Genomic DNA, 15,906 nt, shown 5'->3' with positions numbered 1-15,906 from the left:
AGTTTTTAAATGTTCCAAGGAAGAAGTCTGTCATTCAAAACAGTTCTTACACATTTTGAGACCACAAGTTAAGACATTTCCCAAAAATATGATTCTGTCATTCAAAATGACACATAAATTGAGCTGAATTGAATCGAGTTGGTTGCCAAGAAGAGCCTAACATTATAACTCCATGACTTACAGGCAAGTAGGAATAAGACAAAGAAAAGCTTTTTTGTTCATGGAAATAATGCAGATATATAGTACACACACACCAAGGACTCAATAACACAGCATTCAACGTTAAACGGTCTTTCAGATGCATTAAAACTCCTGAGAACAAGGGAGTCTGATGTTTTCTGTAGTACACATTTCTAATTCATAGAAACCTCAGCCTACAACTCTGATGGCTGTGGCAATTGGCGCAGCATCTGTTTCGTCGTCAGAAAGTTATGGGTTTGACTCCATTTTCCTCCCCTGCCACATAATAATGCCTTTTTGGGCGAGGCACTCAGTCCAAAGTCATAACATTTCTGTATTGGTGCATGAATGCATAAATGTGTGAGAGTGCTTCGAGTGGTGGTCAGTGTAACTAGAAAGGTGCTTATATGTTTATCCCACTTCCTCTTAACAACCATAAGTGGTTCTTTTGCTATGGGATGAATTGCTGCGATCCCATTGCAGCCCGAGCTGTCAGAGCTTTGCCTGACCAAAGCTTGTTTTGAACCAAAAGTGGGATCAAATTAAAATGACTTGCTTTTCACAATGCTTTGGCTTACATGCGAGTTTCTCACAGCCTTCAAGGAGGACGAGCCTTAGCAAAGGGTCATCTATACGAGCGCCATTCCTTCCACTAGACTCATGCTGATTCAAACAGACATGTTTGACTCTGTCGTCTTGATCATTTTAACGACTGTGGCAAGTCACTGAACCATTTTCCCGAATATTAGATTTGTGAAAGCAGGGAATGAATAATGACATCAAGATACAGTGAACTGGACTGATAAGAAAAAAAGGCACAGAGTTTGTTGAAATTGTGGTTTATCTTCAGAAGCTCGAAAAATTTCTGTATTTGTTGCATGAAAGCATCTGAAGCTCCTAAATAAGCAGTGTGTGGTCATTTTCAATCTTCCCACTGTAATGGGCAATCAAAGGATGAGCAAAAATATTTTAAAATCCTATTATATTTTGAGATGTATTTGATTTGAGTCATTTATTTCAACATTTTCTACTTGCAAAGCTTAATGCACCTTCTAGTGTAGGTTGGATTTGTATTTAATGGCTGAGAGGAGGGGGCAGTAATATTCAGCAGGACAGTCAAAAACTCATGACCGCACTGGTACTGGGAATCCCACAGTGTGTGTCTTACCTGGCTTGTTTAAACAGCTGCTGCTTATTTGTACATGAAATAAGTTATACATTATACGTTATAGAAAGTTAGGGAGATTAAATTACAAAGTCCCTCTTAGCATCCACATTTTTACCAGCCATCACATGACACCTACTTGTGACATCACTTATCAGTAACTGTCTCAAAGAGATACCACATAATTACCACTGCTGCAACCGGCAGCAGATGGAAGCCAAAACTTTATGCACCTGCAGCATGTTTTGACAAGTCATTTGTAACTAAACAGGAAAGTTTTTTAATGAAAATACATACAATTATTAAGTTAGAAGGGCGACTGACTTTGGGCTTTTCTATGGTAGTCATGTGTGAAATCTCATTGGCACAGCCACAAGGTTCCTTCGTCTGCCATTTAAAGTTGCACACCAGTGATTTCTATTAGAAATTGCCACACAAGAGAAAAAAGAAACAAAAAATGTAAATGTAAATCTGGGTTTGGCCAAATGATAGCAGAACCCTTCCTGACGCTCGAATAACTTTTGCCATTCACAATTCCCCAGTGCAAATAAAACAGTGTACTGCCAACTAACTTTTAAGAGTTTTGGTTCACTGCTGTCTTGCCCATCAGTAATACATGACATATATTTCAATAGGGTATAGAACATTATCTCCAACAGCATTACCAACTGTGTCGGTGTGTTGTTTGGTCCTGTGGTGAAATCCCCTTAAACATTCTCCTTCAAAGATGTATTGTATAGTAATGAGATGATGTGCTCACCGGTACATGCTGTAAAGGGAACGTGCTGCAGATAAATCAGTGGAGCAGCTTCAAGTATTAAGCACAGTGAGGGGACACAACCAAATAACACAATGCTTCATTTGCTTCTCACATGGAAAATAAAAAACACATTTTCGCAAAGTATACCATTTTCACTTAGAGGGATGCTGAATGTCCAACTGCCCTTAAGGGAGTTTTATATGACAGCTTGTATTGAGGCTGTTCTGGTTAGTGATAACTGGAGTACACAGAGCTGTCACACATAATATTACGTGACAGTAATTGGAAAAATGATCTGAAACAAGGATGGCGGAATGGGTGTAAAGTTCGACACCATTTCCATTTTAGGGTGTTAGAGGAAACATGGGCTGTTTTTCTTGTCAAAACGAAAGCAAATATTTGGAACACAATCGGTGTTTAATTTTTTCAAGTTTTTAAAAACATATCACACATAACTTGTTTCTCTTGTAAATATTGTTGTATTCGTGTTTCTTGGTCTTCTTTTGCCTGCTCCTGATTGAAAAGCAGGCTGTCTCTATTTACTTCTGTCTAGTGGCAGCCATCTTTCACCTACCGCCCAGAAAATACCATGTTTACAGATGAAAAACACTCCACAGTCAGAGCACGTTATATTAGTCATTACTGCAGAAGGGTTGAGACAGAAGCAGAGAGATTCAAAGAAAAAGACAGATGAAGATTAAATGGGTTGTGAGGTAGGAAAAACAATTAAAATCATGAAACTGGTTAAGGTTAGTTTCAGAAACTGGAAAACAAAGGGGCCTGTTGATCTCTGCTCATTGCCAAATATTTTGAACCAAGGATAGAAGGTCTTGATGGTTCTCAAATTAAAGGAAAGTGTACTTTTCTTCGTTTACTAGCAACCTTTAATTAGAGTCTATCAGTCTAAATTAATGAGCTCCTTAAAATGCCATCAGTCTCCCTCTGTCGTTGTTTCCTGCTCTTTCACTCTTTGTTTTCCCCTTTCATTTGTCAGTGACAATGAATTTGGCAGCATTTATGAACTGATTACATTGGAACCCGGTTCATGAGTCACTTGTGACAAACTGAATCACAAGTTTCTAAATATATCTGGGTTATTCATGAAGATTTCATGAAGAAAGCATGTGATATGATGCATGGAGTACAAGATGTGCCAAGGTCACTGTGGTTGTGTTGCTTTTGTATTAAGTTAGGTCTACTGATTTATTTTATTCCAGTCTTGTCAATTTTGTTTTCTACTCCCAAGTCAGACTTTTTCAATCTTACAATGTATCAGTTGTTTACCTACCAGAGCCTCCATTAAATGGCAAAGCACTAATGGTCATCATATCTTGTAGGTGGTGAGCAAAAAAAAAAATTAAGACAGAAACTTGGGATGAGTACCGTAATGGTAATTCCCTTGACCTGAACTAGTTTTTGTATAAAGTACAATGTAACTTACTTTTCTGTCCATCAATGTTTTATTACACAGCTTAGGTAGGGATTGACCTGTACAATCAAGATATTATTACCCAGGGGTCTCCTCCCAGTTATTTATTTTACCACAAATAAAGTAAATGCATGTCAAAATTAATTTATTGACAATGATAGTGTGTCAAAAACATATTCTTGAATTGTATTTCCTCTTCACCGCCTATAGAAAAATGAAGATAATGGAAAAAAGCTGTATTGATAGTACAAGTGGATGTAGAAAGTGATTTAGATTTTATTCATGACCATCCACAAGAAAAACATGTTTTTTTGTTTGTTTGCTTGCCTGTGTTTTGTTGGAAATATGCCAAAACATTGTGCTGCCGAGTTTTGTGGGAACACTAAAGAATTGTGTGAATATACACAAACCCATCAGTATCTGTCACATCTCCTGACGTTGATGCTGCACTCCTCCGTTTCCAATGTCAAGTCCAGTTGTAGCTCAGAAATGCACCAAAAAATGTATTTTTTCTTCAGAGGAAAAGAAACACAAAACATATAAAGAGTTGAATAGTGGTAAGATAAAACCTTTACAAAGCTGTCTGATAAGATGGGGTCATTGCCATCTGTCAGTCTGCTAAGGGTTACAAATCCATTCCTACTTCTTAGAAGGTGTGTGTCCAGGTGATTTTTGATCTGTTTATACAGAAGTTTAAATACACTTATTTACTCAGTACTCTTTGCTTATGTTGTTAGAGTTTAGAACAAAAAATGTATGCTTTGTTAATCAGTGCAATTCAAACAAAATGAACCATAGAGATGCTTTTAAAATGTGTTCTTGACTCTGTTCACACAGTGTCTGACTGGACATTTGAGTGTGAGAAACATTAAAAAGGAACTGACTGAAAGTGAAGAGAAAAAATACATTTCTGAGGGAGGGGAAAATAGACTGCCTCTCGGCACAGAGTAGCCACAATCAACCACCAATGGAGAGAACCTACCAGCAAAATAAGACTGGAAGAAAAAACTTTTACTGGGCTTCAGGCTTCACCCTCTGAGAAGATGCAAATGATTCAGCATCTGTTTGGAAAAGTTTTCTGAGATGTTGCCAAGTAGGCTGGAAATGCCACTGAGAACCACTTTATCAGAACAAACCTTTGTTTAAATCCATACTAGTCACTGAAATGTCAGTTGTTCATGAGCAAGGTGAAAATGTCTCATTCTCTTGTAGAAACCCAATGAATGAATTAGTTATAGCAAAAATATGTTGTTAAATTATTTCTTAAAATGCTAAACTATGATTTTGATTCATTTTTTAAATTTGATTAAAATCTCACAGTTTGTTGGTACAAAGTGTAGAAGTTTGTACCTACAATAAAACAGCAGTGACAATATTTGGGATTATTTAGATTAGACTGTTGTAAATCTACTTCATCAACGTTTTAGGTTTTGGCCAAACAAGTTAATGTCATTTTGAATAGAAAATAGTCATGGTGATATTACTCACTGTTAACTTATCTACACACTGCTTTGAAGAATGTGCTTTATGTAAAAAAAAAACACCAACGTACTCTGACTTCTTTGACAAGGCATTGCATTTGTCTAATTTTGTCAATGGCTAAACGAGTAAAAGAGAATTTGATTCACTTCCAAAGTGAATGCTTGGCTGAAAATAGGATAAATAAAGTAGTCCTTTCATGAAAATCTGACCAAATGCCTCCAGTCTGACATTTGTATTTTCCACTTTGTAAGGCACTGACTTTTTTCAACCCTCCATCGGGATATTTGTCATGTATATGCAATAAAGCAGGCTTCGCATGAGATGAATGGCAAGATCATCATTTAGATCGAGAGATAGCTGTCATGTTCGTGTGACCAAGCAGATAGCCCAGCCCCAAGCACCGATGCATTGCATCGAGAACAGAGAGAGGAGCAAAATGAAATCTTACCCTTTCAGAAGGGATTAGGTTTAGTTGCAGAAAATAACTCAGAAGATCATGGGCAGATACAGCAACTGTACCAGCGGGTATGGTTGAGAGCACACTGAAAGAGAGGGTGTGTTTAATAATAAAGAAACAAGACATTCCCTCCACTACACCTCTTTAGGGCAAAAATGCCATTAACAGAGCTCTGAATTTAGCAGGCTCATGTAATCCAAATCATAGTTATTATCAAATTTTTATTACCATATTTTGTGCCTGGAACAATGTCAGTGACTCTGTTTTGCTTTTTGTTTTTCTGATGCAATTTAATGTTGTTAAAATGAGAGAAAACAGTAAAATTAATTTTGTAACCAAAAGGAAGTCCATCCATCCATCCATCCATTTTCTTGCACCCTTTTTCCCTCAGTGGGGTCAGGAGGGTTGCTGGTGCCCATCTCCAGCCAACGTTTCGGGCAAGGGGCGGGGTACACCCTGGACAGGTCGCCAGTCTGTCGCAGGGCAACACAGAGACACACAACCATGCACACACACACTCATACCTAGGGGCAATTTGGAGAGGCCAATTAACCTGACAGTCATGTTTTTGGACTGTGGGAGGAAACCGGAGTACCCGGAGAAAACCCACGCATACACAGGGAGAACATGCAAACTCCATGCAGAAAGACCCCAGGCCGGGAATCGAACCCAGAACCTTCTTGCTGCAAGGCAACAGCTCTACCAACTGCGCCACTGTGCAGCCCAAAAGGAAGTCCTTGTAGAGGAATACAAGATATTTTAAAAGGTTCAAATGACTACATGGTCTTTTCTTTTTCTAGCAGCTCAAACGTTTTTTTATTTTTTTTATTTGTTTTTGTCTTTAGTGCAAGAATAATGTCTGCATTTACTTATATGATCCTTTTTTTATGTGATGGTAGACATCAAACAAAAGCCTGCCAGCTGTCACTCAAAATAAATGGCATTCCGTTTGATAACGTTTGCCACCTATTGAGCAGAGCATTAAAATTATATGAAAACATCATTGCATATTGACAATAAAACTGACATTTCAATGTCAAAACTTTAAAAACTAATAATCTAACTTAAAAGTATTGCTGAGAACTGATCTGATCTAAGGCAACAAATGTGTTCTAAAAAGCCTCAAAAGCTTTAGCTATATCCAAAGTTTTTTGTTTTATTTTTTCTCTTGTTCTGACATTAGAACTACATACCGAATTAACAGTGAGTAAATCAATTTGATTGCGCATTCACATGTCATCTAATGGATTTAGTTTTTAGTGCTATGAGATGTTTCCCAAACATTTTCTGGTTCAGCAACAAGATAAGCATTTTCACTGTAACCAGAGAACTGAGGGCACCATGAATCCTGCCAACATTTTTTACCACGTCTTTATACTTTTTTAAACTACTTAAACTAACACTCAGCGTGTGTGATAAGAAAGCTGCCCTGTTGCACTTATGCACCAGTATTTACCCCAAAGCAACTGCCAGTTAAGATCCTCTTTAGTCTGTAAAATGGTGTCTCTTCCCTCCATCGTTTTTATCTGTCTGTTTTCTAACAACTTTCTTCCAAACTTAGTTCCTCTCCACTTCAGGTCATTTCTTCTCCTCCCACATAAAACTCACAGAACTCAGTTCTAAGATTTTGTGTTTTTATATACTTCTCCAACCACCAGTTATCTTGAACACAATGTATTTTTTATTGGGTATTTATCTTCAATCCTATAGATAAGTGCTTAATTAAACAATATATTGTGTTTTAACATTTTTTTAGAACCTTGTATTCTTCCAAAATGATGCACCAGACATTATTTTTCACTTGCATACCCAAGCATCTCTGTCAAACACTTTTTTTAGATTCACTGGCAACAATAAAAGCATAAGTGAAGGTACATGCATTTTCCACTGGCCTTACAGTGCTGCTACAATTTAAATGCTAAATATTTTAGACACATAAGATTATACATAATTGGGACTCAAATTCATGCAATGAACAGATTAATAGTAACATTAATAAAGATGTTCTTGGCTATGGAGAATCTGTATTTGTGCATAAAAAGGAAATTAGGTATCAGATCAAAAATCCTCTTAATTTGTTGAACAAATGTATTGACTCCTCAGAAAAATAAGTGAGACAGATGACCATAGTGTAGATATGAGATACAATTTATCCAAAAAATAACAAGAAGTAAATTGCTTTCTGAAAAAACACATGGTCAATGATTGTAAACTATAAAAAAAAACAACATGGTAACTGTTGTTGCCTGAAGCTTTAAAAAATCTGTGTTTTAGTAGATGGTGAAAGTGACCTTAGTCTGGACCAGCAACAAGCTGCAGTTTCTTTATTGACAGTTTAACTAGGATGCAAATGTCAAGAATACAAAACAAAGTTGTAAAAAGAGCTAAAGGATGTAATATCATAAAGAACTGGAAACAAACTACATTATGAGACTTTAAAACAGATAATATATGTCCTTCTTTATGTTATAGAGGGTTTCGATAGAGCAAAAAAGTAGATTTGTAGTTGACTTTCCAGAATATATGCAGTTTAGACGTCTACAAAGGTAGATTCTTTATAGAAGATGTATCAAACACTGCAATCAGTAATCTAAGGCATCCGGTTTTTTTCTATCCCTTTATATATATTTGTAATCTCTTTACTTTTTGCAGGTAAAGAAATCATTTATCATTTATACACAGAAATACGTGTGAAATTAGATATTTTTACTTTATTTGAGACAAATGACTTCGATTGTAACTTCTAGAAGTGAAATTATTACTTGCTCAAGATCATGCCGAGATCAGAGAATAAGAAAAAAATACAGAGTTTTCACAGGGCGGATGGTTGGCTCCAAGAGATCACTCTGTCCTGGTGACTAGTCCAGAAAAAAACAAGAAGAACTGAATCATACTGAGAGGGAAATAAGGTGCATAAAACTTTGCTAGATTAATTTTAGTAAAAAGACTTGAGCTTTATTAACCGAATTGTTAATCAATTGAATTGCATTCAGCTTCCCTGTGCTAATCCTTTGAAGTTATAGCTAAACGTTTGTTGGAGTATGTTTCTGTGTGCTTTGCATATCAAGAGGCAAAATTGTGTTTCCATTCTTCTTATCAAAACAATTAAAGTTCTGTCAGATTGAATGTACACACACCATTTTGATGCAAGTTTTCTTAACCAACCAGAATGCATCTCCTCCAGAGTTATCATGGGACTTTTGGCAGCTTCTCTCATTAATACTCTCCTTGTCTAACCTGTCAGCTCAGGTGAACAGTCATGTCTTTGAGGTTTGAACTTACACCAAGCTTTTTTTTTATTTCAAAATAATGGATTGAGTAGTGCTTCATTAGATGTCCAAAGTTTCTGATAGGTGTCTTCTACTAATAATAGTCGATTGCACTTCATTTTATTCATGGGTATCAGAGTGAATGGAGCTCCATACATACCCACACAATACTTTTTAGATATGTATTTGTAAGAGACTTCTAAAATCAGGCTATGTGAAACAACACTTTGATTGCTACGAATCCTTTGTGAACTCAACTGTTTGTTAGCAGTGACTGGTTTTATTTTAAGTTAAAGCTCAACTTATCAAATAACACTGTTAGTTGGCATTTCCAGAAGCCATCTGTTTGATTTGATCAAAATGTCAGGAGGTGTGAAGAGTTAGAATCAGTTTTGGTGGTGAAAAGTAAGTGTGATGTAAATATGTGAGAATGACCGTTTCTATTGTCAAGTATTACGTCTGATTTATTACGTTTGATTTAGATGTGAGGAACATTTTTCCAACAATACTATATTGTGAGAAGAGTTTACACCTCATCCAAACCCTGGCTCCCATAACAAGAGGTGTTCTTTTGGGGTTATGGATTACATAGGTTTAGGACTAAGGTGTGAATTGAATTTAGATTTAGAGTTAGACATGTACTGGCAATGGCTAGGTTTAAAGCTAGGGTTAAGGTTCAGGAAAAAAAAAGAAAAGGAAGTCAATGCAAAGTCCCCGTGAAGATAGAAAGACGAGTGTGTGTGAATGCGTGTGTGCATGTGTGTAAAATAGGTGTCCTGATGCCGAGTTAAAGATCTGGTCAGCTAATTGATGCTGTGACAGGGAACATGTCGGAGTACAGTGTCCTCTGTGGTAGACAGCTAATTAGATCACACTGAAGGGCTTTTTTCTTTCTCTTTCTCCTCCCCTTTCTCTTTCTCCTCGCTCTCTCTTTCTCATTCTCTCTCATGGTTACCCCCCCGCCTGCTTAAAAGTAACACCAGCCATGAAACTGATAAGGCAGCAATATAATTATGAATATATTTGCATTTTGCTTTTAATTAGAACTTTTGTAATTGCAGTAGCTAACCTATTTTTTAGCGACAATTTCAAAAAGTAAAATCAATTTGAACAATGAAAGTGAAGAGAATGAAAGTGGAAGAGAATGAACAGCCGTGCCTGAAAAAACTAATGAAACTGAGCCACTTGAGTTTTAATTATAAAAGGCATCAGCATGTGTTGTCGTTTAAAATAAACTCTGTTGAGAGATTGTCAAAATAATAAGCCGGTTATGCTTTCATGCTCCGATCCTCTTGTCTTGAAGGATTTAGACCAGACAGTCCTAAAAGAAGTGTCTTATAGACAGCATACTTATTGTTGTGTGGGCAAGTGCACTTTCTGAAAAATGCATTGGACGTTGTCTGCTGCTCCAGTGTTACTTAACATCACTCTGATTATTGGATAGGGTTGTCACTTGTCATCAGGTGGAACATTTAAAACCCTGGAGATATTCAAGGATTATGAAAAGCTGATGAGAACAAATGTTCTATTCAAATCTGCGCTCGTACAAACCAAACGTTACATCAAGCAAAGCTTCAGGAAAGCTGCACACCGGGTTTTTTCAGAGTGGTGCTGCACCAGGATGCCATGAATAATTCACTAACCTATTGATCTGAGGCATTTGGTTCCGCATGCCGTTTTGGCGTTGCAGGCCTCTTGGCTATTTTTGCGCTGGATAGAGTTCCCAAAATAACTGCATTGATTTTTGATTTGGATAACAACTAACACCAATAAACTTCCTGAAAATGAATCTCAGTACGTTTTTGGGCTTCGGAACATGGAGGACATTTTAAGGTATCCACTCGGTGAAATATTATCTGATGTCAAACACACTTTTCTATACATTCACTCTAATCTGCGAGAGGTTGCTTTTCTCCGTTTGGATGTTCCTTGGTAATAAAAAAAAAAATATGTGTACATAGTGTTTATGAACTTTGAGAAAAGTACATACATATTTGTATATTAATATTTAAAAAAGCAAAAATATTTTTTCGGGGAAAAAAAAGAAAACCCATCTCTCATTTCTGAAATAAGGGCTTTTATGTAATGATAAAACATTTAAAAATATTAGCATGGTCCTAAAATATTAATGCCCATCAATAGTTATTATGATTTTATGAAATTAATATGGACGCTATGAATAAGAAGATTACAGCCAAAAGAAAAGCTTCATATCATGTTTAGATGCATTATCAATGATATGCTTCATGTCTCTGTAGGCTTTAGTTGTTAAGTGTCTTTATAAAATCTGAGTTGGCTTAATGTCTCTTGGATTGTTGCTTAATGCACAGGATGTCTGATATATGACTGTGTCTTAATAACTATTCTGAGGCCATTGATATCTTCCAGCCAAGGAGGCTCCCACCCTCCATGCTCCTTGGCTCTTAGGCCAGGCTGACGACTCGCTCTCAGCTGGTAACTGAAGCTTCGGCCCTTCAGGCTAAGTGCAGATGGTTCTCACTGAGGCTTGCCCATGAAGATTATCGTCTGCCTTTCAGCTTGATTTCTTCATAGAATATCACAAGCTTCAGATTCATCTGAATTTTTAAAAGGCTTGCAAATTAGTCATTAAGTCCTAAGTAGCCAAGAGGTTATGGGTTAGGTTTAAGACTAAAGAGTGAACTGAGTGAATTGAGGTTTAAGCTAAAGCATGTACTGGTAACAGTTAGGTTTAGAGTCAGGGTGAAGATGTGTGTTCTTAAGGTTTGTGTATAAAAGAAGAATGTTCAATAGTGGGCCTTGAGATCCACAGATCCTGGAGCACGGAGGCAACTTTATCCCAATTCCCCACAACGGAGCAGAGGAGAGGCCTCAGGATCCTCCCAGCAGCTGCAATGCAGAAGCCTCAGGGGGCTGCACCAATGAGACCACAGGCACTGCCGGCAACCAGCTACTCAAAGGCAAATCCGGTCATGGACACAGAAACCTGAGCTCCAAAGGCACTCCTTCTCCCAGCAGAGGCCCGACACAGCCAGGCCTCCCAGTCCCACCAAGCAGTCACCAGGGGTGAGCCGGCACATACCCAGATCTAGACACCAAGAGCCAGTGATCACCATCTGTCACCGGCAGGGAGTGTGATGGAGAGACCTAGGCCCCACATTTCCCACAGTGACACATGGTCAGTCAGTGAACTGGTCCCTGATGGAAGTGCCATCCCACTGGGAGAGCTGCTCAGCACGGCCTCTCAGCACAGCAGCATGGGTTTTTATTTAATAAAGTCCATTATGACAGGGACCAGTCAGTGACAGATTCTAACATGCTCACCACCCAAGAATCCATTCAGTTGGAAAAGGTGCAAGCACTTGAAAAAGAGACATCTGTCAGTTGGATCCTGAAGAAGTTTTCCTATGCTTATTTCAAATATAAAACATTATGTTGGAAAACATTGTGACAGAAAACAGAAAAAAATGCTTCTTTAAAAGATGACCATTAGTCCCTGCAAAATTAACCTGTAACCACTAGACTGAATTTCTTTGTTTTTCCCAAGGATGTAAAATGCATTCATTTTATTAGAGCCACTTTAGTTTTATAGTGCTATCAGGTAAAATGAGTAGAATTGACATTACATGTGTTAAATCAATAACAGAGTGGGGGATTATTCTAAACTCAGCGAGCATTAGAATTACATCTTTAAGTGCAGCAAAAGGATGCATCCACCTGAATCACTTAGGCTCATTCTTTTTTCTTAAGCAGATGTGCTCTTCTTCTTCAGTGAGGAATTACGGGAATCTGGAGTCATTTATTATGGTAAATCCACTAAATTTTCAGGTTTACGTTGTGAGGAGTGAATTTTCAGTAAACACAAAGTATCCTAGAAATACCACAAAGAGACTTGGAGTAATAGTTCACAAAAATATTCAATTGGGCTCATTAAATAAAAGCGGCGCAGCCAGGTTTATTTAAGTCTGCCATGCAACAACCCAAAACCAGAGGTTCAGAGAAGCGAGCTGCTGCCATGCATATTCACCGGGAGAGAGAATCCAGCCACACTGCAGGGGAGATAAATAGACAAGATTACTAATTACCAATTTACCTGCTGCTGTGACTGCAGCACTGTGCCTCCGCTGATGCCACCAGCCCAGACAGAAACAAAAACCACACCCTGCTGTTTGAGCATTATCTGTGAATGAGTGAAAACCTATTAGCTGCAAACTATCTGTTTTGCGTTCGTGTATAGGACGGAGAGAGAAGTCACATGTATTGTGGAAGTGCAAGATACAAAGACTGCAGCGGTGGGGAAGCGGGATGCAGTGCGTGCGTGAGTGGGGCACAAACTACAATCTTACTCATTACTAAAAGAAATTAGTGCAGATGGTCACACTGACATTGAAGATTCTCTCAAGAGCAGAGTAAAGTGCACACCGTGCTGCTGGTATAAATGATTCATATTAATACACAGGCACAATTCCTTTTAAGATCTTTTTTTGTCATTAAGCAGCATCTGAAATAGGAAGATTCCAATTTCTAGGTGGAATTTGTAAATAAATATTGAACCTTATTCTACAGAATAAAATTGAATAGCAATAGCATGGAGGTAGATATGTTTCAAAACATTTGCAGAGCCAATTTGCACAGCTGGATATTTGAATTTGTACCACTAAAAATGTACTTGTAGCAAACAGTCACATGCATGTAAAATCAATTGGAGGTTTTAAGTAAAAATGTCACCTTCAAAAAACTTTCTGAACAAGCTCCAAATATAAAGTTGTAGAAAATAAATTATAACTGACATTTTGCATTTACATTTTTTTTTCCACTGCACTACGCAACTTCTAAAATCTGTTGCTGTTCATGCGCAACTCTGCTCATGCAACTTTTTTCTTGCGCGACTTTTGAACAATTTATTTCAGTTGTTTGTGTCAAAACCCAGTGGTGTCTGTAGAGGTGAGAACAGAGCAGAGGAGAGAGGGGGCTTTATATAATGTTATGATGTTATTCCCTCATCAAAGTTTTGCTTTGAATCTTTCATGCATGTTTGAGAAATCCTTTAATCTCACTTGGCAGCCGTTCGGGGGTGCCTGAACACTTGCTCTCACAAAGCGTCACCTACTTCCTCACAGAATATCTGTTCTCCCCCACACAGCTTCTACAGACTAGTGGCAGCAGTAATTAGCAAACACCTGGTGGAACTGAGCTTGCCATGTATGGAAAATACATCTTGCCCTTTAAATTTTCCATTAAAAACATTACAACAATATTCAACTTAAAATAAGGGTATGTGTGGAATTGTTTACTTTTAAGACTGGGCCTTACGACAAAGCTTACTGTTAAAGCAGCTATCTCGAATGCGGCTATAGGCTTCAGGTACTGGAGGACAAACTGACCACTTTTCACTCTGCTACATTCTCCTGCTTCTTGCCAATTTTGCAATATTTGCTGCCATTAGAGCTTTTAACTTCTCTTTTTTTTTCCTGTTCATAGAACATACATCTGGTCTGGCGTTTGTAGATGTGACACCATCCTGGAGGGGGACATTTGCTGAGCTGCTGCTGCCAACAACTTGACTTTCTCCTTCTGTAGATGATACACATTGCTCTTTCCTTCAGGGTTTAACCTTTCCTCTCTCCTAGACAAAGCTATTGGCTGAGCTATTGTTGAGGCTCACTATATGTACTCTCTTTCTCTCTACACGTGGGAAAACTGGCTCAGAGTTTAGCCGAAGCCAATAAACTACTGCTATTAATTTAGAAAGTACTCCTACATTAGCGCTTCTGTTTCTTCTGTGGGTGTTGGCTCTGTCTTCTCAAACCCCAGTCGCTCACAGCAGTTGTTCATTCTGAGTCAGGTTTTTATTCTGCTGAAAGTTTCTTCAGCAGAAGGGGAAGTTATTTCTCTCCACTGTTCCCATGCATGCTCGTTCTGAGGGATCGATGTAAAGTCAACAACACACCACAAACAATTGTCTACTGGCGCTGCATACTCATCCAGGAGTGAATACTGCAAGTTTGTGACTGGATGCAATCTGCTGAGTTGTCTTGCATAACCTCTTTCAACCAGTCTGAACTCTAAAATGAACCTGACTCCATTGTTTGACAGCTAGCATCAATTGGAATGGATTGATGATTAAATTAATGAACTATAAAATGACATCATATTTAGAAATAAGCACTGTTTATTCTACTTGTGATTGTGAAACACATTAAGTACAAGTTGCTCAATAGTCATGTTTATATGTAACACAGCAGAACAACACATAAGGATGAACATTTTTCTTCTACCTAGTTTCAACCTAAGCACATTCACAGGGCTGAAGAGTCCTTGAATCTCACAATGAAACTGTTGCAGCCTCTGGAGTGCACTTCTCAAGCTGACCCAGGACTCTGACATGCCTTCTCACAAGGGTAAGCAAAAAGAGGATTTCCATAAGGGGATCAATAGACTAACGCATAATAATTAGATTCCCTGACCTTTGCCCTCCTCCTCGCTACCATAGGGACATGCAAAAACATCTAGACAGATAATGTTTTCTGTTAAGACTCAAGAAACCTTATGTATATTATTTTTAATATTATTTCCTGCAGGAAATACACAGCACGATGGTTGTTAATCTACTGATGGATTTATTCCTAATGACACTTCTAACTCTTCATCTTTAAACTCCATTGTTGAATTGTGCAAAATCCATGACATAATATGCCTAAAGCAGGAATAGGAAGAAGCAAACTAACACATAATAATATACTTTGATGACTGCGTAGAGCTAAGAGTCCAGGGGAAAAAAAGTGTATAAAATAGAAATATGGGTATAGGTGCACCTACCTTTGAGAGCCAGTCTCTCTCATTTTGTTAAACCGAGTTCTCCTCATCAGGCCACTTGAAAATTTGTGTGTAGCAGTAAACTATGTCCCAAAGGAACCGGGAATGAAATAATTCATTCTCCTTGTAGCATTAACAGAAATTCAAAACTAAATTTAGAAAACCAATAAACAAATAGACAATTGTTACAAAAACCAATAAACAAAATCCAAGATGGCATGTTCCTGGGATATGTACCGGAGCTTTCTCAGTTGTTTTTCTCCCCACTTCCATTTTCTCTCCTGTTTCTCTGTTACTTCTGCTTAGCTTTTGGCAAACTTGTAACTCACTAGATTATCAAAAGCAGACAGATATCCATCGAATATGGTT

General features: G+C 37.9%; 1 long non-coding RNA gene across 2 annotated transcripts in view; it reads left to right on the top strand.

The window, feature by feature from the left end:
- LOC145551085 (uncharacterized) overlaps nucleotides 1–15,906 on the top strand; it is a 91,700-nt gene that overhangs the window by 60,634 nt on the left and 15,160 nt on the right. Inside the window, exons 2-3 of one of the 2 annotated variants that reach the window (XR_014086881.1) lie at nucleotides 12,959–13,039; nucleotides 14,203–14,483. The exons of the other annotated variant lie outside the window; for it this stretch is intronic. This is a non-coding gene — a long non-coding RNA (uncharacterized LOC145551085). Of the gene's footprint in view, nucleotides 1–12,958; nucleotides 13,040–14,202; nucleotides 14,484–15,906 lie in introns of those variants that run through there. 2 annotated transcript variants of the gene reach the window in all.

This window comes from Poecilia reticulata, chromosome 3 (genome assembly GCF_904066995.2).
Source record: "Poecilia reticulata chromosome 3, P_reticulata-male-v2, whole genome shotgun sequence".
NCBI lineage: Eukaryota > Metazoa > Chordata > Actinopteri > Cyprinodontiformes > Poeciliidae > Poecilia > Poecilia reticulata.
This window is presented reverse-complemented; position numbering and strand designations above follow the sequence as displayed.